Here is a 25064-nt window from a genome sequence, read left to right on the forward strand (position 1 = left end):
AAATGTATAGTCTGATATTTTAGGATGAAGTGCTCTATATATGTCATATATGTCCATTTCATCTAATGTGTCATTTAGGGCTGCTATTTCGTTACTTATGTTCTGTTTGGATGATCTATCCATAGCTGTCAATGATGTATTTAAGTACCCTAGTATAATTGTGTTTTGGTCAATTTCTACCTTTAGTTCTTTTAGTAGTTGCTTGGTATATTTCGGTGCTCCTTGATTGGGGGCATAAATATTGATGACTGTTATGTCTTCTTGTTGTATAGTCCCCTTTACCATTTTGAAATGTCCATCTTTGTCTCTTGTAACCTTTTTGACACTGAGTGTGTTTCATCTGATATCAGTATGGCTACACCTGATTTTCTCTGGGTACCATTTGCTTGGAGTGTCAATTTCCACCCTTTCACTTTGAGTCTGTTCTTTTCCTTGTAGCTGAGATGTTTCTCTTGGAGACACCATATGGTTGGGTTTAGTTTTTTGATCCTATCTGCTACACTGTGCCTTTTTATTGGTGAGTTCAGTGCACTTACATTGAGGGCGATTATTGATATGTGAGGATTTCCTGTCATTCTATGTTTAGTTTTTGGGTAAGGCTATGTCTCCATTTTTTCTTTGCGTTTTTGTTGTTGTCTATTATTTCTGTGTGGTGGTATTCTATGATGTTTCTCTCTGTTTCTTCTTTTACTACAGTACATATTTCATCTTTGGATTTTTTCTGAGTGGTTACGCTTAACTTTATGTAAAAGAAAGTTTGACATTTAGAGTATTACATTTTCTTCAGCACACTTACTTTCTCCATTCCCATTATCAGTTCAGGCCTTTACTGTATCCCTTTTTGTGTTGCCACAAATTATCCCTGTTGATGTGGTCGAATATCCTCCTTTATTATTTCTTGTAGTGCAGGTCATGTATTAGGAAGTACCCTTAGCTTCTATACTTCTGCAAAGGTCTTTATTCCTCCTTCATATCTAAAGGATATCTTTGCTGGATATATTAATTTCCTGGTTTCTATCTTCCATGTCACTGATTCTTTCCTCCTTCTGATCAACTCTACTACCTAAACTGGTTATTTCATACTTGATTTCTTCTACTGAGTTCTCAATCTCCAGAAATTCTATTTGGTTCTTTTTTGAAATTTCAATCTCTTTCGTAAAATGTTCATGTTGTTCTTTGATTGTGTTTCTGAGTTCATTAATCTGCCTTTCTGTGTTTTCTTGTATCTCGTTGATTTTCTTCAGAAGTGCTATGTTGAATTCTCTGTCATTTAAGTCACATATTTCCATATCTTTAAGTTCCTTTTCTGGAGACTTTTCACTTTCTTTCTGAGCTGTCTTATTGCCTTGGTTATTCATGGCAATTACCAATTTATTATTTCTCTACCTTGACGTCTATAGAGGGTCTTCTGCCACAGGTTGATAGGAAGATATCTTTCTTTTATTTTCCAGTACTTGTTGGTAGAATGTTTCATTTTCTCTCTGACCACAGCCTTTTTTCTCTCTCACACTGTAGTGTTATGTTTTCTGTGGACTATTCTAGCTTCTCACCCAATGGGGTATTCCCTGGGAGATGGTTTCTCCTCTGTTAATAGTTCGCCTGAGTCACAGGTCGCAGTGTCAGTGTGGGTATTCCGAGAGCTTTAGAAGTTCCAAAACTCTTCCTGCACCAGACTCACAGCCCGTATATTTCAGAAGTTCTGTTTACTCCTGCAGTGATCCGCCTAGTTAGGTGGGCCAGGGGTGGGGTGAGTTGTGAGAGGTGGCCCAGAGCAATTGCGGCGACCACCATCACAGCCAGTCCTAACTCCACAGTTCCCTCCCCTTTGCTGGATGTAGTTGAGCTGTGAATCTATGTCTGCAGTCCACAGATCTCAGAACAGCAAATATTCTGTTTTTGATCTGACACTGCTACTGTTACGCTTCAGGCTGGTGGGGGCGGGTGAGCTCTGGGAGGGTAGGGAGGGGTGGATAGTCTCAGTGCATAAGGCTTCCATTCTCTGTACCAGTGAGGGTTTAAACCACCGTTTTCAGCCTTCTTCCCTCAGTCTTTGTTCTGAGGTCTCGGCCTTGGCAGTGAGCGTTGGTTTCAGCCATGTTATATGCTGGCCCCTCAGCTTTGTGGACCATAAACAGAGCCGTGGCAGTCTGAGTTTTTCTCTCTCAAGCATCTGCAATAGTTCCAGGATGCAGCGAGCTCGGAGTACTGAGCTAGGTCTGCATCCTGCTCCCGCACTGTTCCGCCTTTGTACTTCTCCCTTATCTCCTCCCTGGTTCGCAGGATTCGCCTACCTTTAGGTGAATTCAGTAGTGGGCATCTTCATCTTGCCTGTCTGCTGTGCAGGAAGTCCTTTGTGGGTTATACTTGTTCCATTTGTTGTAAATACCAGGGGAGATTTACAGAGGCTCACCTCACACTGCCATTTTGATTGTATAATATTTTTAATGCGTTGTTGCATTCGATATGTCAGAATTTTATTTAGGATTTTCACATCTGTATTCACCAGAGATATTGGTCTATAATTTTCTTTTTTGTGTGTGTTGTCCTTATCAGGTTTTGTCATCTCAATATTGTTGGCCTCATAAAATAAGTTAGGGACTATTTTTCTTCTTCAGGTTTTTGGAAGAGTTTAAGTAGATCAGGTATTAGATCTTCTTTGAATGTTTAGTAGAATCCACTAGTGAACCCATCTGCTCCTGGACTTTTGCTTTTGTGAAGGTTTCAGATGACTGAATCATTTTCCTTACTGGTGATTGGGCTATTCAGATTTTCCAGTTCTTCTTGATTCAGCCTACAAAGTCTGTATGTTTCTAAGAACTTGGCCATTGTTTCCAGGTTTTTGAATTTGGTGGAATATAATCCTTCATAGTATTCTTTGATGATCTTTGTATTTCTGTGGCATCCATGATAACTTCCCCTTTCATTTCTGATTCTGTTTTTATCTTTTATTTTTTTTATCATAGTGAGTCTAGTCAAGGGTTTGTTAATTTTATTAATCTTTTCAAAGTACCATCTCTTTCTTGCATTAATTTTTTCTATTGTCTTTTCTTTTCTCTATTTCATTTAGTTCTGCTCTGATTTTTATCTATCAAAACAGTATGGTATTGGCAGAAGAACAGACACACAGAACAATAGAATAGAATTGAGAACCCTGAAAGAAACCCACAGAAATATGGACAGGTAATTTTTGACAAGAATGTAAAAAACATACAATGGAGAAAAGAGCCTCTTCAATAAATGGTGCTGGCAGAATTGGATAGCCACGTGCAAGAGAATGAAACTGGTCTGCTATCTGTCACCATGTACCAAAATTAATTCAAAATGGATGAAAGACTTAAGCATAAGACCTGAAACAATAAATTGTATAGAAGAAAACATAGGTACCAAACTTATAGACATTATGTTGAAAGAGCATTTTATGAATTTCAGTTCATAGGCAAAGGAAGTAAAAGCTAAAATAAATAAATAGGACTACATCAACCTAAATAGCATCTGCACATGAAAAGAAACCACCGTCAAAATACAGAGGCAACCAACCAATGGAAGAATTTTGCAAACAATGCCTCCAATAAGGGGCTAATATCCCAAATATATAAGAAATTCATACAACTCAACAAAAACAAAGAAAAAAACAATCCAATTAATAAATGGGCAAAGGACCTGAATAGACATTTCTGCAAAAAGGACAAACAAATGACCAATAGACATAAGAAAAAAAAAAACTCAACAAAGTAGTCATATCAGAAATGCAAATAAAAACCACAATGAGGTATCACCTCACTCCGATTAGAATGGGTATAATCAACAAGAAAAGTAATAACAAGTTGGAGCAGCTGTGGAAGAAAAAGGAACCCTTATACACTGCTGGTGGGAATGTAAATTGGTATAACTGCTATGGAAAACAGTATGGAGTTTTCTCAAAAAAATTAAGAAGAGAATTATCATACAACCCAGGGATCCCTCTTCTGGGTATCCCTCCAAAAAATCTGAAAACATTTATCCACAAAGATATGTGTATCCCTGTTCATTGCAGCATTATTCATGGTGGTCAAGACATGGAAACCAATGTGTCCTTCGCTAGATGATTGCATAAAGAAGATGTGGTACATTTATATTTGTGACAGCATGGATGAATCTTGAGATTATCATGCTAAGCAAGATAAGTCAGACTGAAAAAGTTGAAAACCATATGACTTAACTCATGTTGGGATATAACAGTGAAAACAACAAATGAATAAGACAAACAAACAAACCAAAACTCATAGACACAGACAACAATTTGGTGGTCACCATAGATTTCGGGAGAGTCTTATATTATCGTAAAATATGACCAGGTCTTGTATTAACTTATGCTCCAAAAGACTGATTAGAGCTGGTTATCTGGCTAGGTCTTATTTTTGCGAAACATGGTAGAAGAGAAAAAAGGGGGTCAAATAGGTGGTGATTGATGGAAGGAGAACCGACTCTTGGTGTTGAACACACAATGCAATACATGGATGACATATTTTAGTATTGTACACTTGAAACCTATATATTTTTACTAATCAATGTCACCCCAATAAATTTAATAATTTTTTTAAAAAGTATATTTATGATAACTGTGTAGGAAAGGATTTCTTGACTATGACATGAAAAGCACAAATTGTAAATGATTGATAAATTTGACTACATTGAGGAAAAAGCCTCTGTCCCTGGTATGTTATATTTTAATAAAGTTAATAGGCAAGTGACAGACTTGGAGAAGGCATTTGCAACATATATATAACAGATACAGCCTACATAAAGACTACGTGTAATAAGGGGAAAACCAAATTAACAATGGTCAAAATATTATTGGAAAATACATAGAAGAAAACATTTGAGTGGCCAGTAAATAGACGAAAACATGCTTTTATCCTCACTAATAATTAGGGAAATGCAAATTAAATTAGCACGGAGCTACTACTACCTAGCTATCAGATTGTCACAGATAAAAACATCTGCTAAGTCCAACTGCCGGCAAGAATGTGAGGAAATGGATACTGTGACACACTGCCTATGGAAATGTGTATTTTTACATCCACTTTAGAGAACAATGTGGTAGTACCTAGTAAATATGAACGTGTGAAAATACTCCAAGCCAGGAATTCAACTCCTATGTGTCTTAAAGAAACATGATAATCAATTTCAAGTCTATTCATTGCAATGTTGTGTGTAATGACTACAATTTATTAACATAAATATCCATCCTTTTCTAGACCAAAAAAAAAAAATGCCAGTTTTTCAATTGTTAAGAATCACAAACTTTTTATTAATCCATTCAGTGCAACCTCAAAGCAAGTATCTATGAAAAATAATTTCAGTTGTAGGACCCGTACTGTTAGCAAGTAAGCTATAAGGAGAAGCAAACAACCAGACCCACAGTATTCAGTACAGGGAGGAGGTAAATCAACAATGAGTGAATGAGAACTACATGTATCAACAGGGATAGATCTGAAACAACAAATGTGAACTGAGGGGGAAAAGCAAGTTACAAAAAGTTCTGATTCTATTTGTGTAAATTTTAAAACATAAAATGTTACCACGGATTTTTTATAGATACATTCATCTGTGGTAGAAGAATAAAAACATGAACATGGAGGACACACATCAACTTTAGGATAGTGAATGCCTCTGAGGCTCAAGAAAAATGGGAGTGGGACATGAGGTATTTTCACTGTACCTATAATATTTTATTTCTTAGAAAACCAGCTTTGTAGTATGCCACAGCACTATGCAAATATTAAAAATGAATGAGAATGAGCTATGTATGCAGATACAGAAAGACCTCCAAGATACATTAAATTAAAAATCTCTGTAAAATTATTATGTGCTAGTGATTGACGTCATCAAAATGGTGGCCAGAGGTGAGCCTCTGTAAAGCTCCCATGGAATTTACAACTAATCAAACAACAATAACTCCACAAAGGACTCCCTGCACAGCAGACAGGCAAGACTAAGAGGTCCACTACTGAATTCACCTAAAGGTGGGTGAATCGTGTGAGTTGGGGAGGAGGGAGGGTAGAATTAACAATGGTCAAAATATTATTGGAACAGAGACAGAGCTGCGTGGGCGCAGGACGCAGACCTAGCTCATTGCTTTGAGCTTGCTGCATGCCAGAACTACTGCAGCTGCGGGAGAAGGAAGAACTTGGACTGCTAGGGCTCCGCTTATGGCTCACAGGACTGAGGGGACAGCATATAACACGGCTGAACCCAACGCTCACGGAAGAGACCTTGGAGAAAAGACTGAGGGAAGAAGGCTGAAAACGGTGGTTTAAGCCCTCACTGCCAAGCAAAGAACAGAAGCCTTAGGCACTGAGACTAGCCGCCCCCTCCCTACCATCCCAGAGCTTGCCCCGCAACCACCTGTCCAGTGCTAGAAGCCGAACAGTAGCAGTGTGAGATCAAAAGAACAGAATATTTGCAGTACTGAGAATAGAGGACAAAAATCATATGATTATATCAATTGATGCAGAGAAAGCATTTGACAAGATACAACATCCATTTATGATTAAAACACTTAATAAAACAGGTATAGAAGGAAAATACTTTAACATAATAAAGGCCATATGACAAGCCCTCAGCTAATCTCATAATTAATGGTGAAAAACTGAAGCCCTTTGCTCTACGTTCAGGAATACGACAGGGCTGTCCCCTATCATCTCTGCTTTTCAACATAGTGTTGGAAGTCCTTGCCAGAGCAATCAGGCAAGAGAAAGAAATGAAAGGCATCCAAATTGGGAATGAAGAAGTTAAATTATCACTCTTTGTAGCTGACATGATGCTATACATAGAAAACCCTAAAGACTCCACCAAAAAGCTGTTAGAAACAATCAAGGAATATGCTAAAGTTGCTGGCTACAAAATCAAAGTCCAAAAGTCCATTGCATTCCTATATACAAACAATGAACTCTCAGAAAAAGAAATACAAAAAACAATTCCTTTTGCAATTGCAGCAAAAAGAATAAAATACCTAGGAATAAACTTAACCAAGGATGTAAAGGACCTATATGCTGAAAACTATAAGACATTTTTGAAAGAAATTGAAGTAGACACAAAGAAATGGAAAGACATTTCATGCTCATGGATTGGAAAAATCAACATAGTTAAAATGGCCATTATACCCAAAGCCATATACAGATTTACTGCAATCCCCATCAAAATCCCAATGGTATTTTTTAAAGAAATAGAACAAAAAATCATCAGATTTGTTTGGAACCACAAAAGACCCCGAATAGCCAAAGCAATATAAAAAAAAAAAAGAACAATACTGGAGGTATCACACTCCCTGATTTTTGCTTGTACTACAGGGCTACAATAATCAAAACAGCTTGGTATTGGCGGTACAACAGACACATAGACCAATGGAATAGAATTGAGAACCCAGAAATAAAGCCACATAAATATGGACAGATAATATTTGACAAAGAAGCTAAAAACATACAATGGAGGAAAGACAGCCTCTTCAATAAATGGTGCTGGCAGAATTGGATAGCCACGTGCAAAAGAATGAAACTGGACTGCTATCTGTCACCATGTACCAAAATTAATTCAAAATGGATCAAAGAATTAAGCATAAGTCTTGACACAATAGACTGAATAGAAGAAAACATAGGTACTGAAATTTTGGACCTTGGGATCAAAGAGCATTTTATGAATTTGACTCCAAAGGCAATGGAAGTGAAAGCTAAAATAAACAAATGGGACTATATGAAATTTTAATAGCTTTTGCACAGCAAAATAAACCATCCACAAAATTAAGAGGCAACCAACTAAATGGGAGAAGATTTTCGTAAACAGTGCCTCCGATAAGGGGCTAATATCCAAAATATACAAAGAACTTATGAAACTCAACAAGAAATAAACAAACAACCGAATTGAAAAATGGACAGAGGAGAAAAAAAAAATGGCGGCGTGAGGTGAGCCTCTGTAACGCTCCCCTGGAATTTACAACGAATCGGACAACAATAACTCCACAAAGGACTCCTTGCACAGCAGACAGGCAAGACGAAGAGGCCGACTACTGAATTCACCTCCAGGTGGGTGAATCGCGCGAGCGGGGGAGGAGGGAGAGGAGAAGTGCGGAGACGGAGCCGCGCGGGCGCAGGACACAGACCTAGCTCAGTGCTCGGAGCCCGCTGCCCCCAGAACTACCGCCGTTGCGGGAGAGGGAAGGACTCGGACTGCTAGGGCTCCGCTTACGGCCCACAGGGCTGAGGGGGCAGCATACAAAACCGCTGAACCCAACGCTCACTCGCGGCAGACCTCGGAGCAAAGACTGAGGGAAGAGGGCTGAAATCGGTGGTTTAAGCCCTCACTGCCGACCGGAGAACGGAAGCCTTAGGCACGGAAACTAGCCACCCCCTCCCTACCCTCCCAGAGCTCGCCCCGCCCCCACCTGCCCGGTGCTAGAAGCGATAAAGTAGCAGTGTCGGATCAAAGGACAGAATATTTGCTGCTCTGAGAACTGTGGACCGCAGACACAGATTCGCAGCTCAACTAGTTCCGGCAAAGGGGAGGGAGCTGTGGAAGCAGGACTGGCTGTGGTGGTGGTCGCAGCCATTGCTCTGGGCCACCTCTCACAACTCACCCCGCCCCTGGCCGCACCTATCTGGGCGGATCCCTGCAGGAGTAAACAGAACTGCTGAAACAAACGGTCTCTGAATCTGGTGCAGAAAGAGCTTTGGAACTCCAAAAGCTCTTCGCATACCTATCAACCTGTTGCAGAAGACACTCCTGTAGATGTCTAGGAAGAGAAATAGTAAATCAGTGATTGCCATGAATAACCAAGGCAACAAGATAGCTCAGAAAGAAAGTGAAAAGACTCCAGAAAAGGAACTTAGAGATATGGACCTTTGTGATTTAAATGACAGAGAATTCAAGATAGCAATTCTGAAAAAACTGAACGAGATGCAAGAAAACACAGAAAGGCAGTTTAATGAACTCAGAAACACAATCAAAGAACACCATGAGCATTTTACAAAAGAGATTGAAATCTTGAAAAAGAACCAAATAGAATTTCTGGAGATTAAGAACTCAATAGAAGAAATTAACAATAAAATATCCAACTTAGGTAGTAGAGTTGACCAGATGGAGGAAAGAATCAGTGACATCGAAGATAGGAACCTGGAATTTACACAGAGGGAAGAAGAAAGAGACTTGAGACTTAAAAGAAATGAAAGAACTCTACAAGAATTTTCTGACTCCATCAGAAAGAGCAATATAAGAATAATGGGTATACCAGAAGGAGAAGAAAGAGGGAAGGGAACAGAGAATATATTCAAACAAATCGTCGATGAGAACTTCCCAAACTTGTGGAAAGAACTGGATCCTCGAATCCAAGAAGCAAATAGAACACCTAATTACCTCAATCCCAACAGGCCTTCACCAAGGCACATTGTATTGAAGCTGTCTAAAATCAATGACAAAGAAAGAATCCTCAAGGCAGCCAGGGAAAATAAGACGGTAACTTACAAAGGAAAGCCCATTAGATTATCATCAGATTTTTCAGCAGAAACTCTACAAGCTAGGAGGGAATGGAACCAAATATTCAAACTATTGAAAGAGAGAAATCATGAGCCAAGAATAATATATCCAGCAAAGATCTCCTTTAGATATGAAGGAGGAATAAAGACCTTTCCAGACATCCAGAAGCTGAGGGAATTTTCTAATACACGACCTGCACTACAAGAAATACTAAAGGAGGCTATTAGACCACCATCAACAGGGACAACTTGTGGCAACCGAAACATAAAAAGGGGGAGCATAAAGGCCTGAACTGGAATATGGGAATAGAGAAAGTAAGCGACTGAAGAAACTGGAATACTCTAAATATCAAACTTTCTTTTACATAAACTCAAGGGTAACCACTCAAAAAACATCCAAATCTGAAATATATACTGTAATAAAAGAAGAAACAGAGGGAAACATCATAGAATACTACCACACAGAAATAACAGACAACAACAAAAAGGCAAAGAAACAATGGAGACACAGCCTTACCAGAAAACTAAAGACAGAATGACAGGAAATCCTCACATATCAATAATCACCCTAAATGTAAATGGACTGAACTCACCAATAAAGAGACACAGTGTAGCAGATTGGATCAAAAAACTAAACCCAACCATATGCTGCCTACAAGAGACACATCTCAGCTACAAGGACAAGCATAGACTCAAAGTGAAAGGGTGGAAATTGACACTTCAAGCAAATGGTACGCAGAAAAAATCAGGTGTAGCCATAATGATTTCCGATGAAACAGACTTCAGGGTGAAAAAGATAACAAGAGACAAAGATGGACATTTCATAATGGTAAAGGGGACTATACAACAAGAAGACATAACAGTCATCAATATTTATGCCCCCAATCAGGGAGCACCGAAATATACCAAGCAACTACTAACAGAACTAAAGGGAGAAATTGACCAAAACACAATTAAACTAGGGGACATAAATACATCATTGACAGCTATGGATACATCATCCAAACAGAAGATAAATAACGAAATCGCAGCCCCAAATGACACATTAGATGAATTGGACATAATTGACATATATAGAGCACTTCATCCTAAAACATCAGACTATACATTCTTTTCTAGTGTACATGGAACATTCTCAAGGATAGACCATATATTGGGACACAAAATCAGCCTCAGCAAATTTAAGAAGATTGAAATCATACCAAGCATATTCTCTGATCACAAAGCTTTGAAATTGGATATCAACTGCAAAAAGAAAGCAGGAAAAAACACAAATACTTGGAGATTAAACAACATACTTTTAAAGAACGACTGGGTCAAAGAAGAAATTAGAGGAGAGCTCAAAAGATACATAGAAACAAATGACAATGAAAATACATCTTACCAAAATTTTTGGGATGCCGCGAAAGCAGTTTTAAGAGGGAAATTTATATCATTACAGGCCTATCTCAAGAAACAAGAAAAATCCCAAATAAATAACCTCATGTTACACCTTAAAAAACTAGAAAAAGAAGAACAAGCGAAACCCAAGGTCAGCAGAAGAAAGGAAATAACAAAAATCAGAGCAGAACTAAATGAAATAGAGAACAAAAAGACAATAGAAAAAATTAATGTGACAAAAAGCTGGTTCTTTGAAAAGATTAACAAAATCGACAAACCCTTGGCTAGACTCACTAAGATAAAAAGAGAGAAGACACTAATTAACAAAATCAGAAATGAAAAAGGGGAAGTTATCACGGACACCACAGAAATACAAAGGATTATCCAAGAATACTATGAAGGACTATATGCCACCAAATTTAATAACTTAGAAGAAATGGACAAGTTCTTAGAAACATATAGCCTTCCAAGGCTGAATCAGGAAGAACTGGAAAATCTTAACAGGCCGATCACCAGTAAGGAAATTGAATCAGTCATCAAAAACCTTCCCAAAATCAAAAGTCCTGGACCAGATGGCTTCACCAGTGAATTCTACCAAACCTTCAAAGAGGATCTAATACCAATCCTGCTCAAACTCTTCCAAAAAATTGAAGAAGAGTCAGTACTCCCTAACTCATTTTATGAGGCCAACATTACCCTGATACCAAAACCTGGTAAGGACAACACAAAAAAAGAAAACTACAGACCTATATCTCTGATGAATACAGATGCTAAAATCCTAAACAAAATTCTAGCAAATCGAATACAACAATGCATTAAAAAGATTATTCATCACGACCAAGTGGGGTTCATCCCCGGGGCAGAAGGATGGTTCAACATTCGCAAATCCATCAATGTGATACATCACATAAACAAAATAAATGACAAAAATCATATGATTCTATCAATTGATGCAGAAAAGGCATTTGATAAGATACAACATCCATTTATGATTAAAACACTTACTAAAATTGGTATAGAAGGAAAATACCTCAACATAATAAAGGCCATATGACAAGCCCTCAGCTAACCTCATAATTAATGGCGAAAAGCTGAAGTCCTTTGCTCTACGTTCAGGAACACGACAAGGTTGTCCCCTATCACCTCTGCTTTTCAACATAGTGTTGGAAGTCCTCGCCAGAGCTATCAGGCAAGAGAAAGAAATAAAAGGCATCCAAATTGGGAATGAAGAAGTTAAATTGTCACTCTTTGCAGATGACATGATGCTATACATAGAAAACCCTAAAGACTCCACCAAAAAGCTATTAGAAACAATCAATGAATATAGTAAAGTTGCTGGCTACAAAATCAACGTACAAAAGTCCATTGCTTTCCTATATACCAACAATGAAATCTCAGAAAAAGAGATAGAAAAAACAATTCCTTTTGCAATTGCAGCAAAAAGAATAAAATACCTAGGAATAAACTTAACCAAGGATGTGAAGGATTTATATGCTGAAAACTATAAGACATTTTTGAAAGAAATTGAAGAAGACACAAAGAAATGGAAAGACATTCCGTGCTCATGGATTGGAAGAATCAACATAGTTAAAATGGCCATATTACCCAAAGCCATATACAGATTTAATGCAATCCCCATGAAAATCCCAATGGCATTTTTTAAAGAAATAGAACAAAAAATCATCAGATTTGTTTGGAACCACAAAAGACCCCGAATAGCCAAAGCAATATTAAAAAAAAAGAACAATACTGGAGGTATCACACTCCCTGATTTTTCCTTGTACTACAGGGCTACAATAATCAAAACAGCTTGGTATTGGCGGAAAAAGAGACACATAGACCAATGGAATAGAATTGAGAACCCAGAAATCAAACCACATAAATATGGACAGATAATTTTTGACAAAGAAGCTAAAAACATACAATGGAGGAAAGACAGCCTCTTCAATAAATGGTGCTGGCAGAATTGGATAGCTACGTGCAAAAGAATGAAACTGGACTGCTACCTGTCACCATGTACCAAAATTAATTCAAAATGGATCAAAGACTTAAGCATGAGACCTGACACAATAAACTGCATTGAAGAAAACATAGGTACTAAACTTATGGACCTTGGGTTCAAAGAGCATTTTATGAATTTGACTCCAAAGGCAATGGAAGTAAAAACTAAAATAAACAAATGGGATTATATGAAACTGAAAAGCTTCTGCACAGCAAAAGAAACTATTGACAAAATAATGAGGCAACCAACTGAATGGGAGAAGATTTTCGCAAACAGTTCCTCTGATAAGGGGCTAATATCCAAAATATACAAGGAACTCATGAAACTCAACAACAAAAAAACAAACAACCCAATTGAAAAATGGACAGATGACCTGAAGAGACATTTCTCCAAAGAGGATATACAAATGGCAAATAGACATATGAAAAAATGCTCAACATCGCTAATCATCAGAGAAATGCAAATGAAAACCACAATGAAATATCACCTCACCCCAGTCAGAATGGCTATCATCAACAAGACAAATAGTAACAAGTGTTGGAGAAGATGTGGAGAAAAAGGAACTCTCATACACTGTTGGTGGGAATGCAGACTGGTGCAGCCGCTATGGAAGGCAGTGTGGAGGTTCCTCAAAAAATTACGAATAAAATTACCATATGACCCAGCAATCCCTCTCCTGGGTATGCACCCCAAAAATCTGAAAATATTTATCCATAAAGACACGTGTGCTCCAATGTTCATTGCAGCTTTGTTTATGGTGGCCAAGACATGGAAACAACCAAAATGTCTTTCGATAGATCAATGGATAAAGTTGTGGTATACATACACAACGGAATACTATTCAGGGTAAGAAAAGATGATACAGGAACATTTGTGACAACATGGATAGATCTTGAGAGTATAATGCTAAGCGAAATAAGTCTGACAGAAAAAGCAGAGAACCATATGATTTCACTGATATGTGGTATATAAACCAAAAACAACAAAAGAAGAAGACAAAGAAATGAGAAACAAAAACTCATAGACACAGACAATAGTTTAGTGGTTACCTGAGGGTAAGAGGGTGGGGGGTGGGAGATGTGGGTAAGGGGATCAAATATATGGTGATGGAAGGAGAACTGACTTGGGTGGTGAACACACAATGGGATTTATAGATGATGTAATACAGAATTTTACACCTGAAATCTATTTAATTTTACTAACAATTGTCACTGCAATGAATTAAAAAAAATTATTATGTGCTGCGCAATCACATTTTTCTTAAATATGAAAAATCTAAATGTAGATAAATGCTGGTATAAGCATAGAAAATTTCTTGAAGCACCCACAATAACAGTTTATAGTAGTTGCTTCTGGGGAGAGGGCCTAGTTGTCTGGAGTTGAAGAGTGAATTAGTTATATGGTTTTAATTATTCACTATGTGCAAATTCTGTAATGCTCATTAAACTAAATTGTTTGTTTTTTTAATTGATGAACTTAAAATCAGACCCAACACATTGTATGATCTTCAGGTTAGTATTTTTTTTGTATTGAAGATTACATAACATTTATTGGATTTTCTTTTAATAAAATTTCCTGCTGAGCCTTAATGACTGAAGAGCAAGCTGGCAATTAGGGAGGAGGTGTCACTTTGGTGAGCGTCCAGCTGAAAGATGTTTTTTCATTTTCCTCAAGGCCCAGACATATATCTGTGACGTCATTGCATCTCCCACCAGACCTAGTACAGACCCTTACCTGTGTTAGCAAGTTATACTCATACGTTTATTCCTTCATTGGTTCATTCACAAATATTATTAAAGAACAACTGTTTTTACTGCAAACATAAAGCTTTTCAAGTAGTTTGTACTTTAAATAGATTTCTCTAGGATGGCTAGAGATTTGAGACTGCTGTTGTTTCTATGGGGAATGGGAGTTGACATCATATAACCAAATCACATGTGAACTTCAGGGTTATGATTCATTCATGTTTGTGAATACTCAGAAAAATAATTTTCTTCCACAAATGACTTTTGATAAATTTGAATGCTGATGAAGGGAGAATATGATTTTAGTGAAAATTAGTGATGTTTTATTGCCTGAAGCCATTGCCTCCTCTCCTTTTCCAATGACCGCCATTCTCTCTTGAGTTGAAGTAACAGCCTCCTCATTGGACTTCCTGCCTCTAGTCTCTTCCTTTAGCTCTAACTTACCATTTGCGTAGCCACCCAAAGTATGTAGTTTTCTAAGACACAAACGTGACTCTAGCCACTTCCCTATTTAAAAATTCTTTAATAGCTTCTCATTTACCTCAGAATAAAGTCCACACTCCTTAGGTTGTTATATAGGGCCCTCCATCTTCTGTGCCTGCCTATTTCTCCAAGCTCCTCTCCTTATGGCACATGCTAGTCCCTCTGACTAAAACTCTCTCCGCCCCCTTATTGTCTTGAAAGACTTCTATTCATCCTTCAAAAGTCAATGCATTGTGAAGATTAGTGAAATAGTACCTGGAAACGTGCTTTGGAAAAAATAAACCAAAAACATCCCAATGCAGTTGGCAGGCCTTCCAATAGACTTTCACTGTTACTATTTCCCCTGCAAACTGGCCTCCAACCTTCTTTCTCTGTGCTACATCTACATGTTATACAGTGTTCTATTGTTGCATTTATCAATCTGTAATTCCGTTGTTTGGTTTACATATCTGTCAGTTCCTCTAGTCATGGAGCTCCTAAGTTACGGATTCAGCTTCCCAGCTTTTCTTCACCTTTATGTCCCCAGCATTTAGAGTACTCTCTGACATAGAGGAGGAGCCTGAACTTCATAACCAAATGGTGACAATGATGATGGCCTGGGATAACAGAGGCAATGGTCATATCTCTGCAAGTGCTTTGTTTTATATTATGCTCACATAACATTACAGGATGTCCACACAGCTATCAAATAAATGGGGGAGAGTCCTCACTAACTGCTGGTCAAATAGTTTTACTACACTTAACCAACTCTTTTCTGTACAGCCTGGAAAGTAAATAAAGCATACCAAACCAGCATTGAAGAAACTTACTCAGGAGGCCAGATATGATTTGTCCACCAAGGATGAAAAAATGACATAATAACTGGTTTGAAAAACTACCTCTGACAGGTTATGTAAGAGTACTTTTAATTTGATTACAAAAATCAAATTGTAGTAGTTGTGCCTTTAATTAGAATGTAGAATTCAGGTAAGTTTGAGTGAAGACTTCGGGGGAAGAGGATTTAGATGTTTTCAGGCTTTATTTAATGATGTAAAAAAGTAAGAGTTTTACTTTCAGTTTTTGGAGTCCAGCTATCTTTGAACGTAAAAACTATTCTCAACTTTTATGATCAGCAACATCATTAGCATGCTTCTCAAATATTATATTAACAGGAAGCATGTATATTTCTAGTGGATAAAGGATTTCCTACACATCATGTCATTTGAGTCCCACAAACCTGTGAGGTTAGCAGGGCATGCATTATTGTCCTCATTCAAAGTAGATAAAACTGGGATTCAGTAAAGATAGGTGAAACACCAGACTGCATGTGCAGTGGGAGATCCAAATCTAGAACTCAAGAGTTTCTGTCACTAATTTTAATATGTTTCATATTGTACCCTCCCCAAGCTACTGCTTGATGCTTTCAGCAGCCTCTGGAGGCTGGCCTAGATGGATTGTAGCTCTGACCCATGTGACATGTCAAACCCTCCAATATCCAATTTCACACCATTAGTCAGCACTCACTGAATGGAGTCATGGGAGTCCAGCATTGATCTCTCAATTAAAAAGCAAAGCTCCCCTGGGAGCTAAATTTAAAGATAATTGGTTTTCTTGTATCTATCAGTCCCTGCTTGCAGAAGGCTGTAGGAGTGTTTAAAAGACAGATAACACTGACAAACATTATGGTCTTTCTAAACCCAAAGGAAGTCACTGCAGGAGCTAAAAATGCTTTGGTCACAAACACGTGAAAACTAAAACTATCTTTAGTTGACGTATTCTTAATTCTTCTTTTTGGAAGCCTGGTGGGCTCCACGGAAGTTAGAGAGAAAAGTATAATTGTAAAGATATAGAAGGAAAAGTTAGAAGGCTATGATTCTTGCAGTCCTGTCCCATCAGATCTTTTTAAAGGACACATAATAGCATGCCTGTCATGCTGTTGCTGGATGTACTCCTGGTCAAACAACACAGTAGTGATACAGCAAACCAGCTACCCATCTTAACAATCCACTTTGGTCTCTGATGAGTATTTTGGGCTTCACATATACAGATGGAACAAGAAGACAGGATCTGAGGAAGCAAAGTGAACGTCTCTACCATGGGCTCATCTTAGGCATCTAGGGATGGCTTAAGTTTCCTAACTCAAGTGGAAGGAAAAAGATAAGGTAACTATCTTGATAATCATTATCCACACCCATTTTTACCCTCTTCTTTTTTAAAAGATGATATTTCTTTTTTGCCTGAAGATAATGCCTCCACTTATGTATTTCTCCATCCCATTCCCCTCTAACTTCCTCTGAGACCTTCCTTGTTCCACCACTCATCTGTTTTCATGTCTTTCATATTTCCTTTGCTTTGGACTTAGACTCTTTGCCTAGAATCCTGGTCAAGTTTCTCCTTTACTAAAAAGCAAAAGACAAGAATATATTTTCTCAATCCTCTCTTCTACCTCTAGTATTTTGGCTCTCTCTCCCTCTCCTTTACTTCACCAACAGTCTTCTTTGTTTGTTTGTTTGTTTTATATTTTTTATTAAATTTATTGGGGTGATATTGGTTAGGAAAATTATATAGATTTCAAGTGAGCATTTCTATAATACATCATCTGTATATCACATTGTATGTTCACCACCCAGAGTCAGTTCTCCTTCCATCACCATATCTTTTTTTTCATCTTTTCAGACTTTATTACCCTTCTGAGTCGCCCTCTCTCTTTTTCATCACCGTATCTTTGACCCTCCCTTTCAACAGTCTTCTTGAAATATTTGTTGTATATTTACTTTTCGCCAACCCACCTCAGTGCTGTCAGGATTCTTGTCCCACCACTCTAATACTCATGGTGCCTTCTTTAGTAACAATTCTGATGGCTCCTTTCTTTCCTTGGACCCATTTTTAAATCTTTTCCTCATTTTTCTTTCTCCAAAAATATGTGTGCTTCCCCTCCTTTTCTTTCCTTAGCCCCCTACTCATTTTGCTCAATCTTTCTGAAATTAATGGCCAGCATGGGCCTCAGGTTACTGGACCTTTTCTCACATTATTCCCTCTTCCTGGAATGCCTTCTCTCTTCTTCTTCTAAGAAGGTACCTCTTCTGCTAGACATCCACCATGGCTCTGAAACAGTTTACTTCATCCTGCTCTTCAAACCCCTTTTTCCTAAAGCAGATTTTTTGTTACATCTCTGTCATGGAAATCTACTTCAATTTCTTATACTTGTTGCTCAGCTCAGATGATGGCAACCTCCATATGGTTCTTATTATCCAATTGCCTATCAAAAACTATTGGCTCATAATATAATTAGCATTTTGTAAATTCACATTTACCTGAATATGCATAAGATTAACTTTTTAAAATCTCTAGTTATAATTGAAATACAAGTACAATGTGGTAGTTTAGTAGTCATCATTCTCAGTTTTCTCATCTGAAAAACCAAATGAGACAAATCAAAAACCCACTCCCAAATATCTCACAAGATAGTTCAGGAGATTAAAAATGACAGCAGATCTGAAAATTATTTGAAAAGTATTAAGCTGCTGACATGTAAATTACTAAATTGAAGGTAAGTTTTCCTTTTGGTGGTACTTACATATTACACGTTAAGGACAGGACACTGAAGAGAAATGAAAAGAGTGAAAAGTATAAGAGCATGCTATAATGGAAGGAGCAAGAACTGGAAAATGAGAACTGGGTGTCAGTTTCTGCTCTGTTACTGACTAACTAGATCTGAAATACTAGAAAAATAGTTTATTTGCCTAAATCTTCTTATTCAGTTACAAAATTAAAGAGTTGGTCAAATGATACTTTTAAACTACTTTCTATCTTTAATAATAGTGGAAGGAAGTGACAGCGACTTAACACTTATCATATAGTCTTCATCAGGACTTTTCCCCAAATATCCTCCAACATTTTTGCCCAACTTTTCTTCCACTGTTTTTATTTGGCAAACTCCAAACCTGATTGAAACCAACTATTTGCCTACTCAACCCTAGCAGCTACACATTGTCAGAGAAGATCATGCAAGAAGGCAGTCTGTTTTCACCCTCTTAAATTTATGATCTTAAAGATCATATTGCCATTCCACACTCTCTGGAAATTGTAGTGTTTGTTCTTGTAGAATAGATACCCTTTTCTTTTCCACATATGACTATTTTACAGTTTTCCCTCAGTTTTCAAATATCCTATATGTCCTTCTCTACCTTCACTTTCATAAATGATGACGTCTTCTCCTACTTCCTTGAGAAAACAGAAACCATTACAAGCAAACGCCTAAATTTTCCTAAGATTACATGTAGCAACTTAACTACAATTACATCTATTTTCTCTAGCTTCAATCTTGTTAAAAAGAAGTGTTCTTGCCCTTACCAAACGTTAACCCCTCTACATGTGCTCTGTATCCCATACCCTCTCACTTTCTTAAAAGATTTCACTCCAAAAATTAGCTCCTAATTTATGTATGCATCATTAATATCCCCTCTATGCTGGGTTATTCTCATTAGCATAAAAAAGGTAGGATCAAAGCTCATTTCTCTATAGTTACCACTCAGTTTCTCTGTTCCCCTTCCCACTACCCACTGAATCTATTATCTGTGTAACCAAATATGAGACTATTTTGTATCTTCAACTTAACTTCACAAAGGCTTTTAACACAATCGGCAATTCTCTTGAAATATGGCTTTTGTATTCTATTTACTCCTGGTTTTTGTCCTACTTCACTGACTCCTCCTTTTCAACCTTCTGTCAGGCCTAAGACAAAGAGGATCTTAAGCTCAGGGTAGGCCATCCTTCTGTACCCATAATCTCTTTGCATGTTATATTATCCATTCTAATGACTGTGAATATTATCTATATTCTGAAGATTCATAAATTTATATCCTATCCCAGCCTTCTCCTCTGGGCTACATACTCTCAAACCCAGCTGTCTGTCTCTCCTCTCCACTCAGAATTCTCATAAACACCTCAAATTTAATACCTCCAAGTTGAACTTGTGTTTTTCCTAAACTTTCCCTCCACATTATCACCACCTAAGTAAATGGTACCAGTTACTCAAACCAGAAACCCAGGAGTTACCTTTGATAGTTCATGTGCTACAGGTAACATGGCCTACAAGGACATGAATGCTCTGGCCCTTTCCTATTTTTCCTGCTACTCTCTTCTTTATCTTTCTGACTCTATCTCTCTCTGTTTCTGTCTTTTCCCCTCCAATTCTTCTCTCCATTATATATTGGGTGTTTTTTTTTTCAGTTTGTTTCAGTTTTTCTAACACTCTAAATTATTCCTTCCTTAAGGCCTGTTTCCTCTGACTAGAATATTCTCTCCATTCCCACTGCCAATTCTTCTGTGACTATCTCCTTCCCATTTTTTAGTTCTCAATATTTTGGCTTTTCTTAACCACACTAACCAGAACACCCTTCTCCCATATACACATACATACAGCATATTTCATATTTTGAGTCCTTGTTTTATTTTATATTCATAGTAGACACCTCAAAATTATTTTATGGGTCTTTTTACTTGTTTTTACACTTCCTTTCCCACTAAAATGTTAACTCCATGAGGCATGGTGAATATTCCTGACTTCAAAAAATTATGGACTTTTTCACTATTTTATTATAAGCACATTTCAAAGACTTTGACACATAGTAGGTACTCAGTAAATATAGTTAAATGGGTGGATGAATGCATTTAATGCCTAATATAGACTGATGATTGTGCAAAACATATTCCACATAATTAATATGCTATTGTATAGATGAGGAAACTGACTGTCAAATAAGTTATGCGACTTACTCAAAGACACACAGCCACTAAGTTGTAAGCTGGAATTTGAAATCAGGTCCCTTCCTACTATACCATACCATCTACCTACCATAACTAGTTCACCCTTACTCCACTATGCCTCCTTTCTTAATGTTTAGAGAACTTGTTATAAAATAAGTTTTAAGGATTAGACATCCTTTGACATGATGAAATACAATTCATATAATTTAACTGGTATGGAATTTCTAAAACTGGAAACAGATTTAATCATAGAACTTATACAATTTACACATAAGTGATTCAGAATATTTATTGCTGATGATAATACCACTAGTAGCAGTAGAAATAACCAGAGTAAGATCTCCAGAGATAGAACATTTTCCCTCTATTTTTTTTCAAATTAAATACCAAGAAAAATGTGCATATTTATGTGTCATAGTCACAGTTTCAATGGCCCATAATTCTATATATATGATGGGATAATTGAAGTCATGGATTAACTCACCAAATAGCACCTGGGGAACTGTGGTCAAATTTATTAATTAAGAATTCTGAACATCCAGAAAGAGGCTCGGTGCTATGTCGGAGGGATAGTGGATGGGGGGATGGGGGAGGGAAGGTCCACAGTGTCAGGGACATAAATGATGAACGTCTAAGTATTACCTGGTCTTGTGCACCTGAAACTAATATATATATATATATGTAAAATCTACCAAAAAAAAAAGAAAGAAACCAGTTATGCTTCATATGTATGATGCCTCTAAACAGTTTGATTTTTTCCTAAAAATAGCATTCTTCATATTATTTATTTATTTACTTACTTACTTATTTTCAGACCCAAGTCTTGGCTAGCACCAAAGAAGAGAATATGACTCAAATGTCAGAATTTATCCTTTGGGTTTGGGGCATCTCCGTGGCCTTCCGTTTCTTCTTTTTGGAGGTTTTTCTCGTCATCTATGTGGTGACTGTGATTGGCAACATTGTAATCCTAACTGTGGTGTCAGCTGATAGTTCCCTTTATAACTCCATGTATTTCTTTCTTGGCCACTTCTCCTTCCTAGAGATTGGCTACACCAGTACCATTATGGTACCAGTACCAGTCCTCATGATCTTGAGGACATTGCTATCAGTTCAAGTGCCTATTTCCTTCCCAGGTTGTGCTTGTCAGTTTTATTTTTTTGCTGCCCTAGTGGATAAAGAAAGCATCTTCCTTGCTGTCATGTTTTTTTTTCTTTTTTTTAAATTTATTGGGGTGACAATTGTTAGTGAAATTACATAGATTTCAGGTGTACAATTCTGTATTACATCATCTATAAATCCCATTGTGTGTTCACCACCCAGAGTCAGTTCTCCTTCCATCACCATATATTTGATCCCCTTTACCCTCATCTCCCTCCCCCCCATCCCCTTTACCTTCTGGTAACCACAAAACTATCTGTAACCCATTGCATTACTCCAGCGTCATGGACCACTGGGGTTGCTTATAGCTAGTTGGTGCTTCTTGGGTGGCTGGATTTCTGGCACCCATTTTTCTTATGGTCCTCATGTTTTGGTTAACATTCTGTGCTGCCAATGAGATTGATTGACTACTTCTTCTGTGATTTGAAGCCAGTCATGAAACTGGCCTGCATTGATACTCAAGTAGCTGAGATTACCTCTTTTATATGTACCTCTTTATTTGCCTTAGACCCCTTCCTGCTAACTCTAGCTTCTTGTACTCACATCATCTCCACCATTCTGAGGATTCCTTCTACTACAAGGAAGCAAAGAACCTTCTCTGCCTGTTCCTCTCATCTGACCGTGGTCAGTCTGTATTATGAGACATTGAGCATTGTCTATGGCTTCCCATCAGAGCCTCCGTATGAACTTATTGAAGTTACTTTCTCTTCTGTATACAGTGAGTACCTCTGCCCTCAATCTTATTATTCACACCCTAAGGAAAAAGTATGTAAAGGTAGCTCTGAGAGAATTGGTGTAATGAGGAAGATGTAGCTTATCAAAAGAAAATTTAATTTTTATGCTGGTTCTCGGAACTTTCTGAAAACCCCAACAAAGTGGGAATCTTTCCATAGTATCATGAATAGTTACTATTAAATCGATGGTTTTTTTCTTTGTTCCATCAACTTTCTCCATATTAATGAACAGGAAGTGTGCTAAGCTTTCATTTGTTGAACATTTTGTAGATGCCAGGCACTATGCTAAGTTCTTTGCATGGATTATTGTGCTAAATACTCACAGCAACACTGTGAGCTAATTACTGTTATTGTCCCCATTTTATAGATATCACAAATGAGTCCCAGAGATTAATTAACTTGCTCAAGACCATCCAGCCAGATAGTAATTAATCCAGAATATGAATTTGAGCCCAAGGTTTTCTTAGCACCAAATTCTTGATATTTCTACTAACAGAGGGGAACCCAGAATCTTGGAGTATCCAAAATGGTTGTCTTGGACCATGGAAGACATTATTTTTCTTAGGGGAACGTGAGCTACATGTGAGGTAAAGAGAAAAGTAATGCAATGCAACCTAAATCACAGTCTCTTTTTTCTACCAAAATTCTTGATAAAAATGCATGAGATAAAAATGTCATGAGGTTAACTTGTTTTAGTTTTTCAGTCCAGCATTATTTATTAAAACAAATGATTAAAATCAAACTAACTAGTTCAATAAATTAAAGCACATTCACATAGTAGAATACAATACATCCGTAAACAAACAAAAATAACATAAAAGAATGAGTCAGCTCTGCACGTGCTGATAAGGAAAGAGCTCTATGATATATTGTAAGTACAAAAAACAAGTTATAATGCAGTATGTATAATAATATGGCACCATTTGTGTAACAACAGTTAAAAGAAACAATATACTTAATTGTAGATGCACATAGTATTCTAGAAAGATGATTATGAATTAGGTGCTATCAATTGCTTCTTGGTAGAGAAACAAAATGGCGGGAAAGTGTACCTTTTGAGGTGGAAATCTTGTAAATAAATTACCTATTGAAAAGTCATCAAAGTTTAACAAATCATTGTAAATTATACAAAAAGTAGAACTGTTAAACAGCCCACTTTTAAATAACAGCATGGAAGCAATTCTAGACACTTGAGAGGCTTCTCTTCTCTTACAAGTAAGTTATAAGCTCTCTAAGGGCATGGATCTTGTCGTTACTACTTTTGTATTTTCCCCACAGTTCCCTAATACCAAAAAATGTGCATAGCATAGACGTTTAATTTAACATTTTTTACTATCATCCAAAATAAGGAAGCTCAACATCTACTGAGCATAACAATTCCAAACAACTTGAAGTGTGCCCATTTCTAGAATGGAAAACCCGAGTCGATGGAAACTATGAGCTGTATATCTGATGTTTTTCTCAGTCTACCATAGCAGTACAACCATAAAGGTTGCCAAGAGACTGGGCATGAAGTGAGAATGGTTTCCTAGTCTCTTCGTCACACTGTCACCAGAGTGTTCTTCCTGCAATGGAAATTTGTCTACATTCTTCCTGTGTTTAACCAACCTCTGCCACAAAGATCTCCAGTTAAGAACAGAATGAAGGTCTCATACTGTTTATGACTCCATGACTTTAAACACACTATTTACACTTTTACCTCTGCCTTACTTCTCCTGGATTAACTTGCTTTCATCCTTCAAAGCCCAACTCAAATATCAAATGTCAAGTGTCACAAATTCTGTGAAGCATTCCCTGACCCTTAACCACACCTCTAAAGTTAAACCTTTTTCCCCTATTCTGCTAAAGCACTTTGCATATATTTCTATGTTTGCGTTGATCACATTATACTGTATTTTTTTTCTGCTTGTGTGTCTGGCTCTCCACTTAATAATGAATTCTTAAAGATGAAGAACCTGTCTTATTCATTTCTGTCTCTACCCCCACTTTTACCTCCAGCTCTTCTCAGCACCTAGAATGGGGCCTGACACAGAATAGGTATTCAAATAAACGTTTTAAAAATAAATACAATTATTAAATGACTTGACTAAAGTTAGTGGATGGGTCAGACCTCTGTTTGACTCCTAGTCAATAGTTCTTCTATAATATAGTGCTATTATTTATCCTACAGGGTAATTTCTTATCTGTCTAAAGTAGAAGCTGAGCTATATAATGTCTTAAGGATACTTCCAGTTTTCAATGTCTGAGATTTGTCTTGGGGCAAATTTAATGGTAGAATTTATAGTGAGGAGTGGAGAGTCTTCAGCAT

General features: G+C 37.3%; 1 pseudogene across 1 annotated transcript; it reads left to right on the forward strand.

Moving 5' to 3' along the window:
- The first annotated feature begins 21696 nt into the window (after positions 1-21696).
- Positions 21697-22821, forward strand: LOC308494775 (olfactory receptor 10A4-like; annotated as a pseudogene). Its single transcript has 2 exons — positions 21697-22095; positions 22277-22821. The product of its transcript is annotated as an olfactory receptor 10A4-like (transcript).
- Positions 22822-25064: the final 2243 nt, after the last annotated feature.

The sequence above is a fragment of the Rhinolophus hipposideros genome, assembly GCF_964194185.1.
Source record: "Rhinolophus hipposideros genome assembly, chromosome: X".
In the NCBI taxonomy this organism is placed as follows: Eukaryota; Metazoa; Chordata; class Mammalia; order Chiroptera; family Rhinolophidae; genus Rhinolophus; species Rhinolophus hipposideros.